Source organism: Vombatus ursinus, unplaced genomic scaffold (assembly GCF_900497805.2).
Source record: "Vombatus ursinus unplaced genomic scaffold, bare-nosed wombat genome assembly UNPS02014812.1, whole genome shotgun sequence".
NCBI classification, from domain to species: domain Eukaryota; kingdom Metazoa; phylum Chordata; class Mammalia; order Diprotodontia; family Vombatidae; genus Vombatus; species Vombatus ursinus.
Window position 1 is genome coordinate 101,278,469 of NW_020954590.1, and position 18,791 is coordinate 101,297,259.

Genomic DNA, 18,791 nt, shown 5'->3' on the forward strand with positions numbered 1-18,791 from the left:
ACAAATAGACATAAAATGAAGAGAGCTTCAAAAATATTGCTTTACATTTTGTACAGTGCCATTTACATCTGAGGGTTCCAAGGTTATGCCAACAATTTAATGTCTGTGCTGTTATTCCTGAGGTGAGCTGTGACAATCATTGTTTTCTTTTAGCAGGTAGAGCTATGAGCTACATCTTCAGGTCACACAATTAATTGGTTGGGAATCTGGGTCACCTGATTCACTGTATTGTACTGTATTTGATCAGGCCACCCCTGCTTTCACATTCAGTTACAGGAACTTGTTCCTTAGAAGGACTGCTTTCCATTTGAAGACTATTGAAGGATTATTAATTGTAGCAGAAGAATGAGATGGCATTGCTTAAGTTGGAACCCTGTTGAAATTAATGACACAAAGCAAATGAAGTTGGTCACCACTAGAATCCTAGAAATTGCAATACGCTCATTAATTATATGAATGTATATTATAATACAGAGGAAGAATAATATAGAAGAAAGAGGGATGAACTTGGTAAGTAGGCAATAATCATTTATTAAGCATCTACTATGTGCTAGGCACTGTGCTTAGTTCTGGGGATACAAAGAAAGGCAAAAAAAACAACAAAAAATGTCTCTGCATTAAAAGTGTTCACAGTTACAAAGAAAAGGCATACAGAATAAATTGGAGATAATCAATAAAGGGAATACTCCAGTATTAATAATGCTGAATAGATAGATAATAGGTAATTAACAAGTTATTGGTGTATTAATTGCTAGTGATGTTATTTGGAGGGGCACACCAGAGAGAGGTTTGAGCCTACAATGTTTGGAGAGTTCCACTGCTTCTTTATGGGAAAACTTAGGACCCTGAGGGAAAGATATAGGCAGTCATGTTCTGGACCTGACCTGCTGGTGTTCATTTGTGGGGGAAAGACCAATATTTGAATTCTGATTCTGACACCTGACTAGTTATGTAGCCAAGGACAATTCACTTAATTCCCTCTAAACCTCATCTTCCTTGCTTGTAAAATGGGGATGGTAATAGCTATAGTGTTTACTTCACAAAGTTGTATCAAATATCACAATGAGTTTTGAAGTACTTTGTAAACCTTCTAATTCTATATAAATGCCACCTAATATTGAGCCCTCTTCTCAGATACTTTCAGATAGCTTTGTAGACTTCTTAGAAAATAGATCGAGAACTGTTTTGAAATGTCCACATCTCTCTGAAGTACTGAGAATCCCATGTTTGACAGGTTGTAAGTTGATGTGAGCTAAGAAATGGTTCCCCAAACAAGCTACTGATTCCCATGTTGCTTGGCACATCTTGCTATGATTTCTGAAGCATGGTGACTTGTGCTTTCAAATTGAGCTGGTGCTGCAGCTGCTTTATTAAGATTGAAAGGATAGGGAAAATATAATTGAGTTTACTGTGACATTAGAAAATCTTGGATATAATTGGGTCATGGGATGGAAAGGAGGACAGTAAATAAGAAAGAAAGCCTGCTGCAAACCTTGCCTAAGACAAATGAACACAAAAGTATCCACATATAAGGGGTTTTGTTAATTGAATACATTTAATATTTTCAGGAGCAGTTAAAGCTGACACCTGCTGTTTTATGGAGGGACAGAGTTTGAAGCTTGCTGGTTCTTTTTCAATAAGCTGAAGAAGCACAATACCTAATTAAAACCAATGTAATGCAAGAATTTACTCAAATTATTTAAAGGTGTATTTTTAAAATGTGTAAAACTAGCCAGCTTTTTTTGTAGTCAGTTAAAAGAAAGTTGATCAAGGATAATAAGTCTGGTGCACAGGCTCAAAATTATCCCATTCTTTGAAGGTCTTCCCTTGTTTTAATAATCTATGCTGAAAATAGTATCATCACTGAGCTCAGTGCCTAAAGAGAGGCCTTCCCAGTGTGCTAACATCTGATCTACCATTTTTTTCTTCTTAGCACAGATACTCTGTGCAAAAATCAAAAAAGGCAGGATTTTCTATTGATAGAAAAAACTCTCCAACTAATTATATGTGTATATGACATTGCACTGATGGTATGAAGTCGTGGAATGTTAGATGGTCTCTATAAGGAAACTCAATTCAAGGATAAAGAGATTGGCACCACTGTCTGTATTAACAAAAAATAATACATGGAGGAAAAATTACATCGAATAGACAGATTATAGAGTTAATACCTATGAATGTCTGTTAAAAATCATGATCTTTGGAAGACCAGTATGAAGCAGGCATGGCTAAGTAACCTTTTTGTCTGAAAAAGATTTCACACTTTTAGAGGACTTCATGCTTATCATGAGGCCATTTTGTATTATTGAAGCCCAGAAAGGTAATGCAACCATCAGCTACATTGAGAGAGATGCTTATTACTTCACACTACAGCAATCATGGGTTCACTCTACTCCAGATGCGTCATACTCTTATTCAACCAGCAAAATTCCAAGTAAGACCTAAAAGAAATTAAAATGTATTTGGTATTTTTTTTAACAAAATAAGGACAAATACAATAAAATACAATGTTAATTTGTGGTTTCACTAAGTCAACATGTGGACTGAAAGTATCTGTTTTCATTTAAGTTTGACACCACTCTGTACTCTACCCAGTCAAAGCAAATCTGAAGTGGTAGAATTCCATCTTGGGCTTTATGAAATGTTTTTTAATAGTTTGGAGAATATCAAGGGGATGTGGAAGAATCATGTTTGCAAGGGGTTCCAAGATCGTGTCCCATGAAAAAAGAATGAATAAACTAGGAGTATTCAGACTATGGAAAAGAAGACTTGTTGGGGGAGAGCATAAGTTCCTTTGAAATATGGTTTAATGGTATAAGAATTGAACTTTTATCTCCTTAGCCCCATAGGGAATAACTAATAAAAATGATTAGAAGTTTCAAAGACTCCCATGTGGATTTTGAGGAAAAGGAAAACCTTTGTAATAATTTTAGCTGTTCAAGCATGCAAGGTCTTCAAGAAATTATTTGGAGAGTATTCATTGAATGTATCTTGGGGAGAATCCATGTTCAGATAGAAGGCAACCAGAAATGTGTTTTCTCTCCACCTCAATCTTTTGAATTTCTAGTGTTCTTTTAAAGTGAATCCAAATGTTGCCTCCTCTTTTTTTAAAGTTTTATCTCATCATTTCAGTTTGAAATGGCCATTTTTTCTTGACTGCCTAGTACAGGAGAAGAATTATTGGCTCTGGTGTTGAGGACCTGGGTTCAATTCCTAACACCTTTATTTACTACTTGTGTGATCTTGGGCAAGTGGCTTAACCTCTCTAGGCCTCTATTTCCTCATCTATAAAAGGAGGAGATTGTAGTTCATGACCTTTAACATACCTTTTATTTCCAAATGTAGGAACCTAAGTGTATGGATTTCAGATACTGATGTAGGTATCAGCAGAGATAGAAGCAGATCTTGTAACAGAAGAGAGCAGAAGGAAGTTCAGAGGGGATACAGGCAGGTAGAGCAGAGTTGGTTCTAATACATCAAATATATATATAATGTATATATATATTTAAAAGCTATTAATAATAGAAATTCATTGTTTTATATACAATTCTTTTTTTTTACCATTCTTCTTTGTATATAGAAATGTTAATGTTTGTTAAGTTCATAAAAAAGATAATTATATGTTGAACATTTGATGAACCTGGACAACACAATGAGCAGAGTTGTGGAGTCAGATGAATAAAGATTTTGAATCACATTTGGAAAATAGGAAGGCACTTTCAGTCTTGTCAACCTATTGCTACTGAAGAAAAAACAAACAAACAGAAAACCTATCTCTTTAACACCAATATTCTACTGATGAAACTATATTGAATCCTTTCTATATTCCTTCATAGGAAATCTAAGGAAATATTTAGTTCTGTTCTTTGCTAGGAAATCTATTTGAAATCTAAGATTTTGATTAATCCACAGGCAATGGAAAGATGTATACTGGGTCTAAACAGGATCCCCAACAATGATGTGAATGTGGAAAATGGCATGGAAGATATCTAGGATACATGAGAAACAAATTCCTTTCTTCTGATAATTTCTTGAATTTCTGGAAAAATATGAGGTAATTTTGAATGGGCCATGATATAAAGCCTTAGATCTTTCTCTCTAGACTTAGATAGTTAAATTATATGTATAAGTTAACAAAATGTAAAGCTTAATTTAGTTTGTTACTAGTTTTTTTGGTGAAAATTAAAATTAACGATAAATTTCAGTACCCCTATACTACACTACTCAGTATAATTCATAGTTTCTCCTCTATTGCATTAATATTTAATTCTCAAGTTAGGCATTTACAACTCTATGAAGTGTTTTAATCATCATTCTTTTTTTTTTTAAATCATTCATTTGGCCCTCCTATCACATTTATGTATTACCCCGATTCTTTCCTATCTGTCACCACCATTCATTTAGTCTCCTATGTTCAAAATATCGATGGTTGACTTTTATCCCACACTTCTCACATTTAGTTACCAAATCTTATTAACTATTAGACTAAACTATCATTTATATCTCTTTGTACTCCATTTCTACTGTCACTATTCTACTATGAAAGCCAATAAGCATACACCTGAATCATCGCAATAGCAACTTTATAGATTTTTTTCAACAAAATTCTTGCCTCCTTTCATGAAATCACATGTATACATACACATATACATAGATGTATATATACACACATACATCTATATAACATGCATAGATGTGTATATATACATACATATGTGTGTGTATGTGTATGTGTGTGTGTGTGTATTTTTAATTGATAAAGCACCTCAAAACAATATTAGCAAGTAGGCAGCAAGTACCTCAACAGATAGAATGCTGGGCCTGGAGTCAGGAGGACCTGATTTCAAATCCAGCCTCAAACACTTACTAGTTGTATAACCCTAGACATGTCACTTAACCTCTGTTTCTCTTAATCCTATGAAGAAGGAAATGGCAAACCACCCCAGTATCTTTGCCAAGAAAACCTTATGGACAGTATGGTCCACAGGGTCAAGAAGAGTTGGATACAACTGAACAATAACAACAGCGTATTATCATTTTCATTTTTATGAGTGAGGAATATTGGTAATATTTGCTACTCAAATCCCCCCAAATCAAGAACATACTGCCCCACAAGGATATATAGAGACCATGAGAAAGTGGTCTCATATTTGCTGTACATGTTGTGAAGGGTGGAACTTACAATTCTTGAGAGTCCTTTTGTAAGAAGTAATTTGCTCCATGTTGTGGGGCTTTCACAATTTTTCCATAACATGGTATAACTTTCTGCTTGGATCTTTGAGAGTCCCCAAACTCCCTTTCTTTAATGTGTTTTATTTTACTTTGGCTCACAATGCAAACACTGCCACTAGTGATTTTGGGAACACCATTAAGCTGCTGATGGGAAAGTCTTAAATCTTCCTGACTTTTCAAAGTTTGGAAGGTCTTCCTGTTTGCAGAAGAGGAGATCAGTCTCATCAGACATTCAAATGCTTGATTTCAAATTATTTTATAAGTATTTTTTGTTATTTGCTTATTTGCTTTTTTTTTACTGGAAACCCCAAAGATTGTAACTGGGTCTCTAATTGATTAATTAGCTTGATGGCAATTAGTTTATTAAGGGCCTTCAATTAATTGATTCAATAAAGATCCTTAGGTTTTATTTTCTCTTATTTGGGCCCTCTTCTATTTATTGAGATAAAAAGGGAATACCTTTTTTATAAGATGACACATGGATTGTGGTATGGCACAAAATCTTTAAGTTGGAAAGAATGTTAAATGATTATTCTGGAGCCTTCCTTCAGTTCAGCACCTGCCCTTGAATAGTAGATGCTAGTAGATAACATTGACGATGAAAATAATAATGAAGATGGTGATGATGATATATTTATATCACTACATATATTCTTAAAGTGCTGTATGTAAAATAATTTTGATCTTTATAACCAACTCTCTGAAACTAATAGTATAATTATTATTATCCCTGCTTCCCAGATCAGGACATTGAGATTGAGAGAATTTAAGTGATGTCCAATTCCATATGATTAGTAAGACATTCTGAATAAAGTTCTCTTTCTGCTATATTATGATCCCTCTCATGTAATTAATGTGTCCTAATAAAAATATTTATCGGAATAGACTTTGCAGGTAATCTAGATCTTAATAATTCTTTCTCTGTATTATTTAAATGTAATTTTCCCCTATTTCATATTCTTAAATATACATATTCCAAAAATATAGTTACTAACATTACATTTGAAAAAAGTTAATATCACCTTTAATAGTCAATATGAGAAAGTAACAGAATTTCAGAGCTGGAAGGAATTTTAATGGTCAACTAGTTCAACCTGTGCCTAAAAAGAATGCTCACTACAAAATACATATAAAGAATGTTCCTCCAGTCTCTGCTTGAAGAACTCCAGGAAGAACCCCCATCCCTATTCCAAGGAAGCTATTTTGACTATCAGAATGCTTCTGTTTTTCTTGATGTCAAACCCTTCTAACTTCTACCTATTGCTATTGATCTTATTTCCTGGTGGCCACAAAAAAGAAGTCTAATCCTTCCTTCCTAAAATGGTCTTTCAAATACTTTAAGATATCTGCCATTTGTCCTTTAAGTCTCCACTTATCCAGGAGGAATATCTCCAGTTTTTTTAATAGATGCTCATGTGACAAGGATTATCAGTCCTTTAGCAGTCTAGTTGCTCTCCTTTGCAAGTTCTTCAGCTTATCAGTGTCTTTCTTAAACCCTGTTGCCTAGAAATAAATATATTCTTTCACACATGCTCTGGTCAGAGCTGAATACAAATGGAATATCACCTACTTATGAAAGCTAGGCCTCTCTTAATGTAGCTCAAGAGCATGTCACCTAATTCATAATACTGCTGACTCATGTTGACATTACAGTCAACTAAAACCCCTAGAGTTGTTCCAGACAAACTCTGCTCTAGCCCCATGCTTCCTCCAGCTTGAACTACGACTTTGATTATTTGGATGGAAGTATAAGTCCTTACTTTTATTCCTATCACATTTTGTTTTGTTATATTCATCCTAAAGTTTTATCCTGTTAAGATCTTTACACTGTTTATGAATACAGTGTATTCTGGGAGGGATTATTTTAGCCTTCATTTTGGGTTCTACTCACTTTCTAGTGCCCTATCAATTCTTTGGCCTTTAAAAAAATAAGTATATTAAACAGTCAATTTTGTCCACATTTTTTAATCATCTTTGTACATTCTGAGATGTTGATGAATTCTAAATTTCTCTATCCATATCCCCATTTGAAATAAATTGATTTATTTTTCCTGGAAAGCCAGATGTTCTTTTATTATAGCATACAAAGTATCATTTATAGGAAAATACCCATCCCTCTCCAAGCATTTGAAAAATATGGCCCCTGGAATGTGCCAAAAGCCAAAACATAGACATATACTTATTCCTTGGGAGTTGATTAGGGGTTTTACTCTCTTAATACTATAACAAATCATAATAATCTCCTCTAAGTAACTTACCATTTGCTTGATATCACTTTTGTAGCTGGAAATGCCAAAGAAGCTTTGTTTGGGGCAAGGTATGGTGAGAGAGAGGAATAATATTTACATTACATGTAATTTGTCAAGGAGAATAAATAATTCAAGGTTATATGTGTTTTAACTAGGCACAGTAAGACTCTTTGGCCCCTTTATGGTCATATTACCTGAACAATTTACATTTATATTATATCAGTCTTTTTTATTATATTGATATTATATCACCCATCCCCCCATGCAATGAGTTGCCAAGTTTTTTAAATTCTACTTCCATCACATATCTCACATCTATCCCCTTATTGCCATTCATAAAACCACTAACCTAATTCAGGGATTCATCACCTCTAACCTGGACTACTTGCGGTTGCCTCCTAATTGGCTGTCCTGTTTCCAGCTTCTCCAATTCATTCTGCATACAGCTGCCAAATTTATATTTCTAAGACAGAGGTATAAGAATGTCACTCCCCTACTGAAAACAAACAAAAACTTTCAGCTGTTCCTTATTACCTCTTATAATAAAACATAAAATCTCCAACCTAAATTTTAAATCTCTTTACTAGCTCTTCAAATAGCTTCAAAATCTAAAACTCTTTACTCTGCCCACTTTGCAATCTTATTTAGAATTACTCTATTTTATGCATTTTCTATACCAGTTAAACTGGTTTAATAGTTGTCCCTCTTACCTGCCATTCCTTTTCCAGCTAACATGTCTTTTCACAAGATGTCTCACTTCTACACATTCTTGCTTCACTTCCACCTTTTAGACTCCCTAGGTTCCTCCAAAGTTTATCATCTAGTTATTCATGTCCCTACCTTCTGAAATTATTTAGTCATTGTGCAATGAAGGGGTATCAGATTAGTACCTATGTTCAAATGCCAGGTCTATTACTCTCTATGTAAACTTAGGTGAGTCACTTAACTACTTTAAACATAAGTTTCTTCATATGTTAAGTTAAAGTGGTTACAGCAGATGGTCTTTGAGGTTTCTTTCAACTCTAACTCCTACTTTATATATATTTTAAATTTAATCATCTGCATATACATATTAAGGGGGAATAGTTGTTGTTCAGTTTTTTCAGTCATATCTGACTCTTCCTGACTGCATTTGCAGTTTTCTTGGCAAAGATACTGGAGTGGTTTGCCGTTTCTTTCTCCAGCTCATTTTGCAGTTGAGGAAAGTGAGGCAAAGATCATTAAGTAACTTGTCCAGGGTCACACATTTAATAAATGTCTAAAGAGAGACTTGAACACAGGTCTTCCTGACTCCAGGTCCAGTACTCTATCCACCGCACCACCTAACTGACCCTATATCAATCCTTAAAGTAAGTCAGTTAACTAGAATTTATTGAGTGTTTACTTCATGCTAGGTCATATACTCAGGATGAAGAATACCAAAATTAGCACCTGTATTTTAGTTTTTGGCTTGGTTATCTGATGTTTGGGAGGAATAAATGTTTGTCCTCTAGAGCATAATTTGTATTTTACAATTAAAGAATTACAATTTATTTCACAAAACAAAGTCATATTCCAATGCATTTTAATTCATGGGTTCATGGATATAGAATGTTGGGCTTTGTAGGTATTTTGTAGATCATGATAAAGATGCCATGAAGTATGCACCTTTTTCATAATTATATATTTCTTGTTTTTAAAAAGAAGCTCCTAGTGGGCAGGGTACTGCATTTTTTGGTTTTGTTTTTTTTGTCTTTGTATTCCTGGGGCCCAGCATTATGCTTTGTTCATAGCAGGCAATTCATAAATGCTCACTGAATCAAATTGGTTTTATCAAATTAAGTTAGCATAAGATAAAACAAAAGAAATAATGCATACTTTTCTTGACCTTTGTCAAGTACAGGACTGACCAAAATACATTAAAAAATTCACATGTGGCAGTGGATTCATGAGCATATTGAGATATTATTTGGGATAATCTCAGATTGACATATATGACACAGCAAATAGAAATTCCAAGTCAGAATTATTCTTTATTCATGAATTAAATGGTAATAGTGGCACAAGTCTTTGGAAAAACAAGCATCACTAAATTCTGACTTCTGTCCTTAAGGTTTTTGAGATAATAATTCACTGACCTGGGCATTCTGTTGTGCCACTACATCAAAAGCTAAAGAAGCCAAATTGATATATACTCAAGAAACTTTACCAGTTTGAAACACTCTGGAGGTGAACTTGCCACTCACTTCTTCCTCTCAAAGATAAAACATGCCCAAGAAATCATTGCATTTGTCATCTGGGAAATGTGAGGAAGTAGAGTTAAATGGCTTTCAAGGAAAACAGAACTACAGTGATGTGAAGAGACCCAGATACTCCAAAGTAAAATACATAAGCAGGAATTTTCTAGCACATTTTCTTATGAAGGAAATCCAACAACTTAGTGGGAATCATTACATTCAGTTTTCCTTCCAACTCCTGGAGTAAAGTATCACTACCTATTTCATCTCCTTAATTTCCTCAGTTTGTATTCATGAATAACATCAGCCAGATAGATGGGAGGTACTTAAGAGATATTCTTCTTCATATTACACTGCTATCTAATAATAAAAATCCTTCTTCTACTATGCTCTAAATCCTTCAGCTTTTAAATGGCCTAGAAATTCATCACTTAAATATTAATAAAATTAAATAAATTACATGTTCTAGTAATAAAAGAGGTTTAAAATCTTATATGTTGCTGAATAAATCTTTTTTGACTTTGTATGTGCATGAGACAATTGATGTAAAAATTACCATATGGGTTAACACAATGTAGTCTATTTTGCCTAACTGCAGAGCACAAATGAAATAAATCTGAATATACCTTCAGAAAATAAATTTAGAAGTTGCATTTTACTTAAGATTCCATGAGAATAATGTGGTAAATAATATTACTATATTAGGTGAATCTTAAAAAAAAAACAGGGACAGAAAGAGCATAATACAAAAGGTGTCATATTGTCAGAAGATTAGGAGGCAGCTGAAGGGAACCAATAGTTTATATTGAGGTATCTATGGCAAAAATTTTGACTCCTCATAAAAAGGAGACATTGCCGGGGATATTTACTATGTCTCTGTCTCCCTCTCTCTCTCTTAACCTATTATTATTATATATGGAATTGTTTGTGGCTCTAATCTTGAGATGTTGGCTGGTCTTCCATTGACTCCCAAACTACTTTCTGTAAACAAGGCTAAAACTATACAAACAATGAATGAATCTATATCCCCTGAATTGACTGTGTAAACAGTATATGAAACCAAAGGAAATGGACCAAAGATGATTATTTTATGAATTTTGACATGAGGCTTTCCCCCCATTTCTGGACCTATCTTCTCACAGAAGAATTAGAGTTCCACACAGCCACAAAATAATTCTCATTATTTCTAAGATGACATTTGGTGGAATTTGAAGAGGAATTTCTACCTAAAATAGACTAGTTCACAGTGGGCGATCTTTCCCAATTACCACTTTCAAAGAGCTATTTCGAAACTCACAAAACCCTCCATTTTCTGTAGGGTGAAAACAATCTAAAATATTTAGTACTTCTGTCTCCAATGCAAAATTTTATTTGGCTTGTGTTTTCTAGCAAAGTCATCCTGAAGCAATCAAGCCAAAGAGCAGGCAGTTTTTGTAGATTAAAAAAAATTCTGTTAAAAGCAGCTATAAATTTTACATGGGTTGCCAGGAGAATTTAATGTTGTTGGCAGTAACCTTTTTTCTTTCATTCTTTCTAACTATGCCCTGACATACTTCTATTTTAGTTTTCTGTTTTTAACATTGTGGAAAAAAAGCTCATGTTAATCCTATCCCTGGTAGTATTTATGTTTTGCTACATTAGGGTAATCTGGCCTTTTCTCACTGTGGTTCTTTAACCAGGCATACTGTATTAAGCATTTTAATAAATATTTCATTAAATACTCCATGATCTATCCATGGAGAACAATTTTCCTTCTGGGGAATATTGGAAGGGATTCCAGGGAGAGATTTTCATTTATACATTGAATATTGGTTAAGTAGGAATTATTTTAAAAAATTATCATGGTTTAGTTACTAAATAATTCAATGAATTACATGGATTTCAAGCCTTATTTCACATGAAAGAATTGAGTTTTGTTAATGATTATCAAAAGATAATTTGCTTTTATATTATTATTTGAGGAGTTTTCCTTTAACATTCTTAACGATACAGCCTTATATCTTATTAACTATTTCAAAGAAGAAAAGTACACTTTTCTTTCACCTAGGCCTTTGAGAATTTCTTTTACTTCAGCAAAGAGTAGAAATAACAAAGCTTTGAGTTACATAGACCAAACAAATCTTGGACTTTGAGGCTTTGTGTTTTGTCCAGAAAAGCAATTAAAGAAAAACTCTGGCCTTTTTATATAAGATGTTTCTGGCTTGCACGTCAAACTTTTTTTTATTTCCTTGCTTGGTTGTGGTGTTAGGCTACAATGTTATGATATAGCTAGGTTTAACAGTAGTAGAAGTGGGCTTCTTTCTATAGGAAGTTAGCTGATCCACAAGGAGATTAAAGTGAAAACTTTGGATTCCTTAACATTTTTAAGTTGAAAAAGGAGACCTGTGGCACAATATATTAATGTTATTTCTTTGTTTTTTTTAGAATGTTATACTTTCTAAGTTTCCATATTTGATGATGCAGAAATTGTTAGAGCAGATTCTACAGTCATGGAATATAGTCATGTTGAACATCTAATTGTCCATTGTATTTTAAAATGCCCATTCCAATGATGAGATCCTGCTGTGTACAATCACTTAAGAACTTTAATTCCACTTGACAGCACTATTGCCATTTGGTGGATAATAGTCTCCGTCTTATGACATGAAGAAATGCACTCAATATGACTTTTCAAAATGACCAAAGAATTTTACTTCATTCGACCTAATTTTTGGAATTCTCATATGATAGGATTGTCCTATTTTGAAGCAGATCCAGTAGAGGTTCAGGAAAAGAAAGGTCTCATATTCCAAACAATATTTTGAATCCAAATGTATACCATAATAAGAGCTGGCACTGCTTTTGCTTCAACTAGGACTTCTTTACCTACTATCCCATTTTGTAGGTGAGGAAAATTAGGCTAAGAGGATATATTACTTTCTCAAAGTCACAGAGTGAGTTAAGTGTGTGAGTTATGCTTCAAATTCAAGTCTTCTTAATGCCAAGTCAAGTGCTCTTTCAAATTAATAATACAATATCAGTATTGTATTGTATTGTATTGTATTGTATTGTATTGTATTGTAACACCAGTATCATCAGCCATTTTACATAGAATAAAATTTTACAAATGTGATTAGTATCAATTCATAGAACTAGAAATTACCACCCCCAAAAAATCAGCAATCTATTGCATCTGCTGCAGCTTTATTTTGTTAACATTGTAATTTTAATAATTTTTAGGTAACATCATGAAATCACTTTGTATGTGGAGTTCATGATACAGTTCTATGTTAAGTACCCCTTGAACAAGACACAATTTACATTTATACTGACTCCAGTAATCTCCATGCTGTTCAGAGCTATAACTACCATCACACAGCTTGGGCTTTGACCATGGGTTCATGAAAGTTCATGTAAGTGGAATAATGGGACATTGATAAAACTAAAGAGATTCTGATATCATGGAGTATACATTTTTTTTCCTTGAGCAAAACTGGTCCTAGATATTCAGTACTAATCATAATAAAGCAGCAGACAGTCATAAAGTACATAGTTAGAAAGATAGAGGCAACATCTGATCCCATAATTTGTCCCCCTCAGGGGCATGTCACTGTCATTTCTCTTACTCAGTCCCAACATCCCCTCCTGACATACTGTGACTACCTGAAATAAAGTGTAGTATATATATATATATATATATATATATATATAATATATATGTGTGTGTGTGTGTGTGTGCACATATATATGTATATGTATATGTATATATACTATATATACATATACATATACATATATACACATATACATATATATATATATAAGATTGCTAATATCAACATTGAGGCCAGCAGTTATGGTGGCATGAACCATCCTTTGCTCAGATGGCCTCTAAATCTTTATAGCAAACTGAATATTTTATAATTTTTAGAGAAAATTAGTTTCTAGTTATGACTCTGATTCCTTCCATAACAAATAGAATGTTTAATCTAATAATCAGCAAAATACAGAAAACATTAATTTCACAATATCTGCAACTTATTTCAGTTGCATAAACTCTAGCTCAGATTGTAGAGGGGCCTTACCAAAGTTCAGCCTAAAGAACTTAGGAAGTAGAATACATTTCCTTAATTAATTAGAACAGGAATTTCAAAAAAAGGAAGAGGGAGATAGAATCTGAGTTCAAATATAAGCTGTGCTACTTTAACTACTTGTATAAGCTGGAGGATATTGTTCCACCTCTAGACATAAATTCCTCTTCTTGTATGATGGATAATTGGACTAGAATATCTCTAAGCTAAATCCTCTTCCTCTCTCTCTCTCTCTCTCTCTCTCTCTCTCCCTCTCTCTGTCTCTCTCTCTCTCACACACACATACACACACACACATGCACGTGATCCTATAGACTTGAAAGTACTGTTACTCAAAATCCAGCAGAAAGAAATTCAGGAGTGTCAAATTGGTTCATATTACATGGAAAATAGGTAATCTTAGTTATTCCCATGACAGTAAACTACAAAAATTACATCCGAGGATTTCAAGCAAAATAATCAATATTAGAAAATGGAAGTTGACTCTTTAGTATTTCAATATTTGTTTAGTATATGCCATCACTAATATTCTCTGCTAATGATCATTGTCAAAGATATTTAAGTCACTAATGTTCATTCAAGGTGACAGGTATCATCCAATTGTGTCTTAAATAATCAGAACATCTTCTTCGTGGATAAAGACAATCAAGGCAATATCAAGGAACTGGTGCTTTCTTGGTTAAGGACAAGCATGCAGACCAAGAGAACAGTGACCACATCTCTCCCCATATCATATTATCTTAAAAGCACCAAAAAAACCTTCCCAAACCCTGGAACTAGTTCTGAAAATAGCATTGCAAATAATCCCTAATCTTGAGACATTACCCCATCACCTCCCACATCACTAATAGATCACAACTTTGACATAAAGTTCAAAATTAAGAAATAATGTAGAAAAATGAGCAAGCAAAAAAAATAAATAACTTGACCATAAAAATTTACTGTGGTGACAGGGCAGATCAAGAAACAAACAGAAGAAAATGAAGCCAAAACAGCTACAAGCATCTCTAAGAAGAATGTCAATTGAATGTAAGCCCAACAATAATAGCTGGAAGAGTTCAAAAATTATTTTCAAAATCTAATTAGAGTAGTAGAGGAAGAATTAGGTAAAAAAAATAAAAGCAAAGGAAGAAAATGTGAAAAAAAATTAATAGTTTGTTAAAATAAGCACAAACAAATACTGATGAAAATAATACCTTATAAAGTAGAATTGGCCAAATGGAAAACAAATACCAAAGGTCCCTGAAGAAAATAATGCCTTAAAAATTAGAATTGGGCAAGTTGAAGCTAACGATTCCATGAGACATCAAGAAACAATAAAACAAAGCCAAAAAAGGTGAAAAATATCATTCTTGGGCCAGCTAGGTGGCACATCAGATAGAGCTCTGGCCTTGGAGTCAGGAGGACCTGAAGTCAAATTTGGCCTTAGACACTTGACACTTACTACCTGTGTGGCCCTAGGCAAGTTACTTGACTTAGATTGCCTCACCAAAAAGTGAAAATAAATAAAATAAAATAAAGAAAAATGTCATTCTTTGTAGATAATATATTTGTATACATAGAAGACCCTAGAGAATCAACAAAAAAAACAGTTTAAATATTTAACAATTTCAGCAAAGTTACAGGATATAAAACAAACCTATATAAATCATCAACATTCCTTCATATTACCAACAAAGTCCAGCAGAAAGAGATAGAAAATGAAATTCCATTTAAAATAACTGCAGATAGTATAAAAAAACTTGGGATCCAAGCTGCCAAAATAAACCCAAGAACTATATGAAGACAATTACAAAATACTTCACAAAAATAAAGACAGACTTACACAATTATAGAAATATTAATTGCTCATAGGTATACTAAAGCAATATGACAAAAAATTGCAACTCTACTTAAATTAATTTACTTATTCAGTGTTATATCAATCTACCAAAAGTATTTTGTAGATATAGAAAAAGTAATAAAATTCATCTGGAAGAAAAAAAGGTCAAGATATTAAGGGAATCACTGAAAAAAATGTGAGAAAGGTGATCTTGCAATATCAGATTTTAAACCATTACAAATCAATAAGGATGAAAACAATTTGGTACTGGGTAAGAAATAGAGTGGTGGAATAATACACCAGATTAGGTAGGCAATACATAGTATCAAATGACCATAGTAATCTTGTGTTTGATAAATCCAAATATCCAAGCCTTTGGGGTATGATTTCATTACTCAACAAAAATTGCTAGGCAAATTGGAAAGCAGTTTTGTAGAAGCTAGACATAGACCAATATCTCACATCACATATCAAGATAAGGTCAAAATGGGTACATGAAGAGAGATCCTGAGCATCAGTTTGGTGAAGTAGACAAGTGCCAACACAAGGATGCCCATAGTGCCTTAGCATACCTGGGGAAAGGGACAGAATCCAGCTCCAAGAACCACCACTTACTTCAGTGTAGCTCTGGGCAAACAGGCATCCTCTAGTGGCCAGATCTCTACATGCTTCAGCATAACCTTGGTAAAATGCAGAAACATCCCACCAGCTTCGCCATACCCAAGACACAAGCCCTAGGACCTCAGCTCATCATTGAGTAAGCTGCCAAACCCCTGAGTCCTCAAGCAGTCCTAGTCACCCTCCACCCTACCCTTTCTTCACATCATTAAACATGAGGTTCCTCTGTGGGCCTCAGGGTAACATCATGGTAGCACCAGGTAAACAGTAAAGGCCTGCAGCCACTGGCACAAGAAACCTGAGACAATGCACCTTTCACCCTGGGAGCACAGCTCAAATTTAAAAGAAAGGAAAAAGGCAAAAAGCAATAAATAAAAGAATCTAACCATAAAAAGTTATTATTGTAACAAGGAGGATTGGGACATGGACTCAGAAGAGAACAGCAATGTGAAAACATCCATAGGCAAAACCCCAAAGAAAAATGGGAAGTGGTTTCAAGTCCAGAAAGAACTCATGGAAGAGCACAAAAAGGAGTTCAAAAATCATATAAGAGGGAAGCCAAGATGGCAGAGTAAAAGCAGTGACTTGTTTGAGCTCTCCCTCAAACCCCTCCAAACACCAGTATAAAATGGCTCTAAACAAATTTTAGAGCAGCAAAACCCACAAAAAGACAGAGATAAACAAATTTCCATCCTGAGATGATCTGGATGGTTGATGGGAAAGGTCTGCTATGCTAGGCTGGGAGAGGAGTGAAGGTCATCATGGGACATGCAGGCAAAGCCTGGGCCTCAGCAAACCTGGAGCAGGTCTCAGGGGACTGAATCACTAGCAGTTGTAGCAGTTTCCAGATGTCTCAACCCAGAAATTTCAAAAACAACTTAAAAGGTCAGTAGGAAAGGTCTGTTGGACATGGGTGAGGGAGATGAATGGTCCAGCCCCAGTCATGACACAGCACTAGGTGACTGCTTCTGGAACTCTTGGCCCAATGATGGTGGGGGGAGCAAGCAGCTGATAACATGGGGATTGCGGGGATCTCTTTGCTGGTGCTAAGGCAGGATTCTCTTGCTTTGCCCATGTTTCAGTGGCAGTCCTGGGGTGAGGAGCATTGGCATGGTGAAACTTGTGAAGGCAGTGGAGAGGAAATTGTCCTTACATTTCCAAGGCAGAAAAGAGTGCTTTTGGTCACTCATATATTAGAGCACAGGTCAGCAAAGGAGTAAACACCTTGCCTTTTATCATACCACCTTGGAAGAACTGAAAATTTGCAGGTCCCTAAAAGTACCTCTGAAAACAGCTACACAAAATCCCCCAAAGCTTCAGACAGTACATTATCCACAGTGAAAACACACTAACTACTTTAACAAACAGTTTAAAACTCAAGTCATTGGCTGGGAACATGAGCAAACAGCACAAAAAAAGTCAGATCATAGAATCTTTCATTGGTAACAAAGAAAATCAAAATATACAACCAGAAGAAGACAACAAAGTCATAGCTCCTACCTCCAAAGCCTCCAAAAACATATGAATCAATGTGAGACCATGGAAGAGCTCAAAAAATTTTGAGAAGTAAGTAAGAGAAGCAGAGGGAAAACTGGGAAGAGAAATGAAAGTGATGTGAGAAAGTAATAAAAACAAGTCAACAGCTTGCTAAAGGAGACCCCCCCCAAAAAAAACTGAGGAAAATAACATCTTAAAAAATAAACTAACCCAAGTGGCAAAAGAGGTCCCTAAAGCCAATGAGGAGAAGAATACCTTAAAAAGCAGAATTGACCAAACATAAAAAGAAATCCAAAAGCTAACCGAAGAAAATGCTTCTTTAAAAATTAGAATGGAGCAAATGGAAGCTAAGGAATTAATGAGAAATCAAGAAATTGTAAACCAAAACCAAAAGAATGAAAAAAAATAGAAGACAATGTGAAATATCTCATTGGAAAAACAACTGACCTGGAAAATAGATCCAAGAGAGAGAATTTAAAAATCATTGGACTACCTGAAAGCCATGACCAAAAAACGAGCCTAGACATCATCTTTCAAGAAATGATCAGAAAAACCTCCTAAGAATATTGTAGTCAAATTCCAGAGTTCTCAGGTCAAGGAGAAAATATTGTAAGCAGCCAGAAAGAAACAATTCAAGTATTGTGGAAACACAATTCAGGATAACAAAGGATTTAGTAGCTTCTATACTAAGGAACCACAAGGTTTGAAATATGATATTGTGGAGGTCAAAAGAGATAGAATTACAACCAAGAATCACCTGCCTAGCAAAATTGAGTATAATCTTTCAGGGAAAATTTCAATGAAATAGAGGACTTTCAAGCATTCTTGATGAAAAGACCAGAGTTGAATAAATAAGTTGACTTTCAAATATTAGACTCAAGAGAAGCATGAAGAGGTAAATAGGAAATAGAAATCATAAGGGTCTTATTAAGGTTGAACTGTTTACACTCCTACATGGAAAGATGATATTTATAACTCATGACATCTTTGTCAGTATTAGGGTAGTTGGAGGGGAAAAAATTATGTGAATAGATAGATTGATAGAGGACACAGCATGAGTTGAAGATGAATGGGTGATATCTGGAGA